At 44.8% G+C, this 11,154-nt stretch overlaps 1 pseudogene; it reads right to left on the reverse strand.

The window, feature by feature from the left end:
* The window catches only part of LOC104397455, a 13,100-nt pseudogene that overhangs the window by 1,048 nt on the left and 898 nt on the right, over positions 1-11,154 (reverse strand).

Consider the following 11,154-nt stretch of genomic DNA (forward strand, 5'->3'; position numbering starts at 1 on the left):
GACTTCACTTGGTTGAGCTCAAGCTGGAGGCGCAGGATCTTCCCCTCTTCATGTTCCAGGGAAGCCTGAAAAACCATACAAAACAGTGCATTGTATGAATAACAATGTCAGTAACTTTAGCTTCCTTTTAAAGAATAATGCCCGGCATGAGGTCTGACACTTGGAAGAAAGAAGAAGAAAAAAGGGTTGTGTATGCAAAGACTTGTATAATCTAAAGGCCCCTGCTTCCTGGGCCTGGAGTTGATTCTCTATGCATATTATTTTGTAACCAGTATCTGAGATTGCTAAACGGTGCTGTAAGTGAAGATTCAAGCACAGAAAGCTGTACCTCAGCTTCCTCCAGGGAGGCCTGGAGTTCAGACTTCTCCTGCTCAATCTGCTTCTTGACTTTCTCCAGCTCATGAATCGCCTTTCCTCCCTCGGCAATCTGCTCCGTCAGGTCGGAAATCTCCTCTGTGGGAGCCAAGAGCAACGGCCTGGTCAGGCACAGAGCCAGGTGGGAAGGGCCCTGCCACACCAAGGGGACAGGCATCTCTGCAGAGCTGCAGGCACAGCCCCGTGTGCAGCAGCGGGGAGAGGTGGAGAGTCAGAAAGCCCTGCCAGCAGCAGAGGGCCAGGGACTTACGCTGCAGGTTCTTGTTCTCGCGCTTGAGCGTCTCCAGGTGGTCCAAGGACTCCTCATAGGCATTCTTCATCTTGAACAGCTCGGTGCTGAGAGAGCGAGACTCCTTCTGGGAGGCTTCCAGCTCAGCCTGCGTCTCCTCATACTTCTGCTTCCACTCGGCCAGGATCTGCAGAGAAATGGGGCCTGAGTGTGGATGTGGCAACCAGGAGGGGCTGCCCTGCTCCCGAGCCCCAGGCCTGCAGCCCAACACACCTTGTCAAAGTTCCTCTGCTTCTTATCCAGAGCTGCACAGGCAGCGTTTGAGCGCTCCACGTCAATCATCAAGTCCTCCACTTCATTCTGCAGCCTCTGCTTGGTCTTTTCCAGGGAAGCACATTTGGCATTGACGGCTTCAACGTGTTCCTCTGCGTCCTGCAGCCGCTGTGCCAGCTTCTTCCTGGCAGAAGATAAGCACAGGTCCATGTGAAGAAGCCAATGGGAGCTCTTGGTGTGCAGCCAGTATGTTTTTCACAAGAGCAACTTGGCCACTTGGTAGTGGCTGATCCCCATTTACACAGAGTTGCAGGAACCCCCAAACCACTGCACTGCTATGGCTGAGTCCTGGGCTACAGCAATTCAGTCTCTGCTGGTCACTCTGCTGGTCACACTCGGCATCTCTCTGCTATTCTGCATGTGAAGCGCTTTGCTGATCCTGCCTTTTCCCACTGCCTGGCCTCTCTTCCTGGCTTCCAACCCGAACCAGAATATTGGCTGACAATATCAGAGTGCTCTCCTCAAATTCCTGTTCTTCCTCTCTGTCAGCCTTGCCCTCCTTCCCCACGTACTTGGCCTCCTCCAGCTCCTCGGTGCGCTGAATCGCGTCCGTCTCGTATTTGGTTCTCCACTGGGCCACTTCGCTGTTGGCCTTGGACAGGGCACGCTGCAGCTCCCCCTTGGCTTCCTGCTCCTCCTCATACTGTTCCCGGAGCAAGTCACAGTCGTGGCGAGCAGACTGCAAGGCGTGGGCCAGGGCGTTCTTGGCCTACAGTAACAAGAGTGTTGGGACAATGATCAGAAATATCTTCAGAAATCTCCTGACTTATATGTTTTTGGATGCTGGATGAAAAAATTACAACAGTGCATTGAATAAAGAAAGAAAGAAGAGACTAATGACACACAAAAAAATTTGGATAAATTCTGAAGCATAGCTAATATGGAAAGACTTGAACTGACGTACCTAATTGGGTTTTTTTCTCTCTCATTGTTAGCCCGAGTATTGGAAGCACCTCTTACAGACAAGGAATCTGATGAATAAGTCAGAATACAGAGAGCCATCTCACCTTTATCTCTTCCTCCAGGTGCCTCTTGAGTTCCTCAATCTGCTGGGTAAATCCTTGCTTGCCCCTAGACAGCTGAGAAATCAGAGCATCCTTCTCCTCTACCTGGCGCGAATATTCACCTGGGAAAGTTTGGAGATGCTCAAGTCTTTTATTGCCATCAGTATCGTGGACATTTAGGGCTGCAAACTAGGCAGTTAGCAGAACTTGCAGAGGAGACAAAGCATGTTGGACAGACCATGTGCCCAAAAGGTCACTTCAGCATAACCTCTCTGATATTATCCATTTGCATCTTCCAGCGTGCGACACATCTTCTCCAGGTTTGCCTAGAGAGCAAACACGAGGAAGGAAAGGAGGTGAACTCCTGGACTCTGCCTAATCCTCACAGCAGGGTTTTTCAATGAGAACGTGGCAGGTAAGGGCAGCCTGTGTGCCACAGCTTGACCCTGTGAGCATGTTCTACTGCAGCTGCGTACCTTGGCCTTGGAGACAGACTCCATGTTACTGGCCAAGTCGTCAATCTCCATCTTCAGCTCACTCTTCTCCTTCTCCAGCTTCTGCTTCACGCGTTGCAGGTTGTCGATCTGCTCCCCCAGCTCAGCTGTGCTGTCCGCGTGCTTCTTGCGCAGGGCGGCAGCCGTGGCTTCGTGCTGCAGCGTGGCCTCCTCCAGGTCACGGCGCATCTTCTGGAACTCTGCCTCCCGCTTCTTGTTCATCTCGATCTGAGCTGCAGTAGCTCCTCCTGCTTCTTCCAGGCGCTCGCTGATCTCCTCCAGCTCCCTGGACAGGTCAGCCCGATGCTTCTCTGCTTTGGCCCGAGAGGTTCGCTCGGCCTCAATTTCCTCCTCCAGCTCCTCAATACGAGCCTGGGGAACAGCAGCAACAACCCTTCACGCCCAGGCCCTCCTCCCACCTGACCCCACCCTGGCAGACAGAGAGCAGGAGGAGCAGAGACTTGCCTGCAGCTCCTTGATCTTCTTCTGTAACTGCATGCCCAGGGCTTGCTCATCTTCGATTTTGCTCTGGATCTGGCTGATCTCAAAGTCTTTCCTTGGGGCAAAGCAAACCCTCTTAGTGCCGCAACAAAACCACCCAAGGTCAAGACCAGCCCGGCCCTCAGGGGCCCCACAGCCACACTTACTTCTTCAGTTTCTCATCCAGCTGCTGCTTATCATTTTCCAAATCCATGATGCTGTCATTGGCCATCTTCAGGTCTCCTTCAAGTTTCCTCTTAGCTCTCTCAAGGTCCATGCGCAGTTTCTTCTCCTGCTCCAGGGACCCTTCCAGCTACAAGAAACAAGAGCTTGAGTGCTCTGCCAGCCAGGTCTAACTCCACACCTGTGCTATTCTTGCTGTGTTTCTGTGTGCTTACATCGTCCACTTGCTGCTCCAGCTTGATTTTAGCTTTGGTCAGAGTGTTGACTTTGTCCTCCTCTGCCTGCAGGTCATCCAGCGTCTGCTGATGGGCCTCTTGGAGGGCTTTCTTCTCTTTGGTCAGCTTGGCAATGGTCTCGTCCAGGGCTGCCATCTCCTCTGTGAGGTTTTTCACCTTTGAGAAGAAGGGAGCAAGTGTAAATAAAGGAAATAGATACAGAATTCCTGTAACAGCATGGTGATTTTTCTGGATTGTCATTTACAAGTTCCAACTCAGACCTTGTTTTCAGTGGCATGCTTTTCCTTCTCAACCTTGGCCAGTGTTAGCTCAAGGTCATCAATATCTTTCTTCAGCTCTGAACACTCATCCTCCAGTTTCCTCTTCTTGGCTGTCAGATCAGCATTAATTTCCTCCTCTTCCTCCGCCCTTTCAGTCACCTCCATAATTTCGGCTTACAGCTGGATTTTGGTTTTGATGAGCTGGTCACACCTTTCCTCAGCATCAGCCAAGCTGTCTGCTTCCTGGTGGGGAGACACAGATCATGTTTGTTTCTGATATTTGGAAATTTTCCTTCTTTACTTTTTATTTTACTAACACATCTAACAGCCATGTCTGAAATGCTGCTTCCCCTGAAACAGTTGAACAATGTTGTTAATTTTTCTGTCTGGGAAATAGTTTTGCAAATACTCATTTTGGAACTGCTTCTTTTATTTGGTTTTTTGTTTGTTTTGTTGTTTTTTTTCTTGTTCAAAAATATCTCTCATTACTTGTAGTTATGAGAATAGCTGATGCACTTACAGGCAATAGAAAGAAGTTATCCTATCTATTACTATTTTTTTTAGTGGACTTGCAACCTTTCTTCTTCATACACAGTAATAAGTGACTTCCCCTTTGTAACTGATGCTGAACCCAGTGGTATGTGAAGGATTTACTGTTCTCAAGAGAAAAACTGTTAGATACAAAAATTATGTAACTCTTCTAGATTCATTAAAATTACTGCACATACTATGGAGATGTTGTCTTTTTAATAATGTTTACACTTGTCATATTTCCAGCCTGACTGCTTGGAGTTTTTAGTGCTGATTTCAGCTGGCTTTCTATTTCTTTAGTCTTTTGGATTTCTTTCAAATAGCTTTGTCCTAAATGTGTTTAACTTAGAAGTACTTACTCAGTTAAGTAATCAAATAAAAATCTGTGCCTTATTTTCTTTTAGACCAAAGAAATACACTATGTTTCCTATTTTTTAACTCAAGACTCAAATCACTTTGTAACTGGAGGAAACGCGAATAACGTATTTAGTAATTTCAGTAATTTCAATACTGTAATGAGTAGAATTTCTTGGTAAGATGGAATTTGAATACCAAGTAGTGTTGGAATCTATTTTAAAAGAATAAATTATTTTCCTAAATTTGGTGTGCCTACAAGTTCCATGGGATAATAATAAATCTACTACATGGCATATGAGGAAAATCCAATTTGCAGATGCAAATCATTACAGTTCTCAGAAATAAAAGATTTTGCTTTGATTTCTCTATTCCTTTCTTATTCTCCATTGTACTGAATTATGTCTAAATAATACAGAGATATGAAGTGTCTTCCCAGATATGGTATTTTAATATTATTATAGATTATTATACATACATACATGTGCTCTCCTCATTTGGTATGGACATTTTGCATTTAAGTGTTATAGATTCAAGCAGGATTGGCAGGACTCAGCTGGATCACTCGGGAGGATCAATATCTGCCTGTACCAGGGTTTATCTACCTGTTTCTTTTCATTTTCCTAGGGAATATTGAGCACTACTGAGCACAGTAAAACACTGTAGAACAGCCATGGGCAATGAGACTGTGTTCAGAAGCTCTGGATTAACTTCTTTTCAGACTGAGGAGAATTTCAAGCCATATTTCCCACATTCTGAATGAACAACTATCCACAATTTATTAAGTGGCTGAATTTATAAGCATCAATTTGAATTCTAGGTTGCATTTACTGTGCAAAATTAATTAATCCTGGTGAGACAGAGCTATTGCCCACAGGATTCACCTACTCCAAGGGTTCAGGTCTACTGAATACTTGAACTTGGCTAGCTATGGACAGTAAGAGTACTGACTCCCACTTGGAGCTCCCTGCCCCTTTGAACTGGCTGTTGGAATGCTCACTGTGCTACTGTATGACACCATTGTCTTCAGCTTCAAAGTCCATATGATGCATAATTCAACAAGTATACAACATCTGGTCATCCATAGTCTGACTTCCTGCTTGCAAAAGAGCAGTCTGAAACTAGACTTGTTTTCTGACTGGGAAGTAAGTGGTGATACTCACAGCCTGCACTTGGAGCTGCAGGTCGTTTTTCTCCTGCACCAGTTTCACCATTTTCTCCTCCAGCTCCTTCCTCTTGGCCTCAGACTTTGCAAGCTCCTCCTTGGTTTTCTCAAACTCCTCCTTCATGTTGGCCATCTCCTTCTCAGACTCTGCACTCTTCAGCAAGGGCTTGATCTTGAAGAACAGCTTCATCCAGGGCCAGTGCTTGACGTTCATGAAGGCCCGAACGTTGTACTGGATGCAGAAGATGGACTCCCTGAAGCAGAAAATATACATTGAATATTTTCAGTATGACCAGTGTCAACACTTCCCTCCAAGTACAGTGACTTTAACAGAAGATGAGGAATGTCTACCTCCTCTCCACCATTCTCTGGTACTCCACTCTCATCAGGAAGCCCCTGCACATGGCCTGTGTGCGGGTGATGAGCTGTGCCAGCTTCTCATCCCTCATCTCCTCCAGGAGCCCCAGCAGCCCAGCTTTGAAGAACACCTGGAGAGGGAGTGTTGCAGCAGGTCACTGACAGGTAGAGCAAAGCACAGGCACAGGGCAAGTGAGTCAGGGAGGGTTTGTACCTTGGTGTGTCCAAATTTGTACTGGGTGTGATCCACATCAATTGACCCAAGAAGCTTCTCAGAAGCCTTCTTGCTATCAATGAACTGTCCCTCTGGGATGGCACTGGCATTAAGCACCTTGTATCTGTGAAAAGAGACAGGAACATAAGGCTGCTTTTTCCCAACCAACACACACCAGTTGCTGAACCCTAACAGCTCCACAGAGCTGACAACTGAGTCCAGCCTGAATGAGATGAACCAACATTGCTCCAATGATGCTGAGAAGAGCAGAGCTCTCACCTCTGCTTGAAGTCAGCGTAGAGAACCCTGCTGGGGAATCCTTTCCTGCAAATTCGGATCCCTTCCAGCACTCCGTTGCACCGCAGCTGGTGCAGCACCAGCTCATGCTCCATGGCACCTGCAGTTCAGAGCAGAAATGAACACCACGACTCCCAGTGCCTGGGAATGGCTGTATCAGAGCAAGTCCTCTTTCTGCTTGAGCATCTTACCAGGTGTTTTTGTTTCATTTGGGATGATGCAACGGACAAAGTGGGGGTGAGTGCTCCGAAGATTGGTCATCAGCTTGTTCAAGTTCTCCTGTGGGATCATGATTTAATATGTTTACGTGAAATATGGAAAAACTAACACTTTTGTTCTTTGAACTTGGCATAAAAATCTATCAATGGAGATGCACTGAGCTGAAAATTATCAGCTGCTAACACCTCAATAAATAGCTCAGTCCCCTCTGATTCTAAACATTGAGCATCACCTTTTAGGATAACAAAATAGATAGAGAGATGATAGATAGAGAGATGATAGATAGATAGATAATAGATAGATAGATCGATCGATCATTGGCACTTCAGAGTTTTATGAGAAAAGCCGTGTATATTTGGAGTATAAGTGTAGCATTCCAATATAATTTTTCATTCCATAAGGTGTATTTTTTTAAAATGAGAATTTTAATGATAATTCTAAGTTCTTTGCTTGTTTTTGTTTGTTTGTTTGCTTTTATGGTGGCTGAGCCATTTGAAAGTGTAGTTTAATAAGTGTAGTTAATAGATGAAAGATAAAGTGTTTACGTACCCGGAAAAGAGCTGAGACAGTCTGGAAAGAAGAACCCTTCTTCTTGGCACCTTTCTTGCCACCACCACCACCACCACTAGCCTCTGATAAAGTGAAGATAAAGAAACAACATTTATGGCTTTGTGGTCCATTCATGATCCTATAAATTTGCAGAACCATCATGCACCAAAGAAATTATATTTGAGAGAGCTGACCTGCCTCTCCACCAACAGAGGCAAAGAGTAAGGCCAGGGTCTTTACGGATGATTTCTGGTACAACCCAATGACAGTTTCATTCAGAGGGTCCTTGTTCTTCTCCAGCCAGCCAGTGATGTTGTAGTCCACTGTGCCAGCATAGTGCACCAGGGAGAAGTGGGCCTCAGCTTTGCCTTTTCCAGGTTTGGGTTTCTGAAAGTTGTTGGACTTGCCCAGATGTTGGTCATAGAGTTTGTTCTTGAAAGAGGTGTCAGTTGCCTTGGGGAACATGCACTCCTCTTCCAGGATGGAGAAGATGCCCATGGGCTAGAAGGCATGACAACAGACAAGAAAGAGAAACAGATTCCTTGGTTAGAAAGAGGCTAATTTTAGTACAGAAAGCTGTTAAACAAATCAGAAGATAAGGTTGTTTCTCTTCCTTTCTAGACAATGTGTCACAGAAAATTAACGTGTTTCTAATTTTTCACCCTTGATGATTCACCTTGACTTACGAATCTGTCAACAGATTGCTGTCAACATCACAAATAACAGAAATGCTGAACACTTTAATAACTGAAATTTAACATTTTACTCCAAACATAAATTATGTATCCCTCTATAACTAGAGAATTTAGATATTAAGAAACATGAACAGGAAGCCACCTTCTCAATGAGCTCAATGCAGGCAGCCAGGTCCATCCCAAAGTCAATGAATGTCCATTCAATTCCTTCTTTCTTGTACTCCTCCTGCTCCAGCACGAACATGTGGTGGTTGAAGAACTGTTGCAGTTTCTCATTGGTGAAGTTGATGCACAGCTGCTCCAGGCTGTTGAACTGCTCAGTGCAAAGACAAGATTTAGCCATTCTCAAGATGAAGAACTGCCTGCAGAACTCTCAGAATCCCATGCAGCGATACCAAGTTAAAGTTAAGATGTTTTTACTGTTAAAATATTGCATTAACTATTTTTAAAGCAGTTTTATTTTTTTTTCTCTTTGTTACCTGAATAATCTTTACATATATAATTTGTTTTTAAATCAAGTTGCAAAATTATTTGGTAGTCTTATCCCTACCAAGGGGCAGTTTACATCTCTCATTTCTCTTGCTTTATGTACACTCTACCATTGACTTTATTACAGACATTGTCAGTGTTTGCCAGTCCTGCTTTGGACACCTTCCCTCAGTGTCTTCAGAACTTCTCTACCTGCACTAAAGACAGTCAATGGAACTGATTCCTGTTGGAATCATCCTTTGGCTCTTCAGAAGCTCTTTTCCAAAGCCTTGGCACAATTTAGTAACTTTAGTCTACCTTTCTCGTCCTACACTCATTATATGGTATCTTTGGCATTTGTGTGCTATTTGTCAGTGGATTTTTTAATACTAAGCTGAACCTCCCCCTACCCTCAAAACACTATGATATTTGTGCTTATGTGAAAAGCAGCTGCTTCTTTCTTGTGGATCACATAAAGCCATAAGATGCAGATTCATTAAGGCTCATGGATTGTGCTGGAGAAAAAGCATTGGACATACAAGGAAGGAAAACATTTCCAGAAAATGAAAAAGAAACTATTTTTAAAAATAAATGCAACACTTGATTTGAAATTGCAAGTGAATGGAATGTTTAAAAAACTCCCACACCACAATTATGCACTTTCTCTCGACCTCTAATTGCTTTTCAAGATTTTATACTGAATTCTGTGTTCCTTACATCAAAGATCTCAAAGCCAGCAATGTCCAGGACACCAATGAAGTACTGTCTGGGCTGTTTGGTATCCAGCTGTTGGTTGATACGAACAACCATCCACAAGAACATCTTCTCATAGACAGCCTTTGCCAGAGCACCCACTGAATTGTTCACCTAATGCAAAGAAGAATGGAGCAGAACAAAACCAATGTCTGGACCAAAAAGTAGGTGATACAAGCTAGAGGTTCCCAGTCACCAGCTGGTTGTTACCTGCTGCACAGTTTGGCCTTTGGTCACATATTCATTCCCAACCTTGACTCGGGGGTAGCAGAGAGCCTTGAGCAGGTCTGCTGAGTTCAGACCCATCAGGTAGGCAGCCTTGTCAGCAACTATGGACAGAGAGGGAGACAGTGACAAAGGAGAATCAATTATTGAAACTGCATGTCCTCTAAGATACACCTAAGATGTAGGTTTCAGCATTGAAATTTTGTGATATCTTGAAGGGAAATTTTGAAGTATGAATATTATGGGAGCTGAAATATATGTCTTTATAAAAGTAAATTGGAGCAAGTTACCTGAAGGTAAAGTGCAAGCTATGTAACTGTTTCTGCTATTGGAAGTTCTAGGTTTTGTTAATACCTTCTGTGCCATCAGGCTCTGCCTGCTCCTCTCGTTGCTTCTGCTTGAACTTCAGGTTGCCATAGTGCATGACAGCCCCTGTCAGCTTGTAGATGGCTGTTTTCTCATCAGCAGTGAAGCCCAGGATGTCAATGGCACTCTGGCAACAGAATACTTCAAATAAACTCCTAGGCCATTAAAGGCAATTTCATCACCACAATATGCTCTGTCTCACTTACATCTGTAGCCATCAGCTCCTCCTGGTCATTAATGCTGGCAACAGTGATCTCACCTTGACTCACAAATTGGTAGTCATATGGGTTGGTGGTGATGAGGAGCATGTCTGAAAGAAAGAAAGGACGTATCTGGGCATAAGAATGAAGAGAGAAGTTAAACACATTCAGAATCCACCCAACAACTAATAGCATTTCCTACCAATTAGCTCGGGCTTCTTGTTGGACATGATCTGATAAAAGATGTGGTAGCTTCTTTCTGCCTTGAGCTGGAAAGTGACTCTGGACTTCTCCAGCAGATCTGGCAAGGAAGGCAGGAAGAGTCAGGCACAAGGCCACACGTGGAGGTGGGAACTGGGGAAGGAATGGGATCAGGCCAGAGGAGCCTCTTACAGGTTTCAATGTCAGCAGAAGCCAGTTTGCCTGTAGCTCCAAAGTGGATTCTGATGAATTTGCCCTGTTCAGCAGAAGAAGCAGCATTTCAGCCTGAGATTCAGAGGTTCTGCCCAAATGCAGAGATTTTTCCCCAAGCAGCAACTCACAAAGCGTGAGGAGTTGTCGTTCCTCACGGTCTTGGCGTTCCCAAAGGCCTCCAGCAGCGGGTTGGCGCTGATGATTTGATCCTCAAGCGTTCCCTGCAGGACCATAATTATTGCTGCCTCCTTGCCAAAACCATGTCAGGAACACAGGAAAGCTTTGATTCAAGCCAGTCTCTGATCATTTACCTGCATTTTGCCAGACTGCTCCTCCTTCTTCTTCTCCCCACTGGCTGCAATTGTTGCAAAGTACTGGATGACACGCTTGGTGTTCACAGTCTTCCCGGCACCGGATTCTCCGCTGCCAAAGGCAAGAGAAGCAGAGAGCGTGTGGTCAGGCAGGAGATCCCCTGGCACTGGGCAGCCCCACAGGGACCTGAGCAGGGAGCTACGTACGTGATCAGGATCGACTGGTTCTCGCGATCTGCGAAGAGACAGAGTAAAATTGACTTTGTAAATGACGAATATCAGAAAGGCTGAAAAATCAATGCAGTGAATTTAAGCTATGACAAGAAAATTGTCTACATTATTTTCCTTTGCTTTCTAGTATCAGTTTTAAAAAATCCAGTTCTTTGCAAAGTAATGCTTTTCCATGAACAGTGGAAATGTTGAAGTGGCATGTGTTTCTTCC

The sequence above is a fragment of the Chaetura pelagica genome, unplaced genomic scaffold (genome assembly GCF_000747805.2).
Source record: "Chaetura pelagica isolate M959 unplaced genomic scaffold, ChaPel_1.0 scaffold372, whole genome shotgun sequence".
Classification (NCBI taxonomy): Eukaryota; Metazoa; Chordata; class Aves; order Apodiformes; family Apodidae; genus Chaetura; species Chaetura pelagica.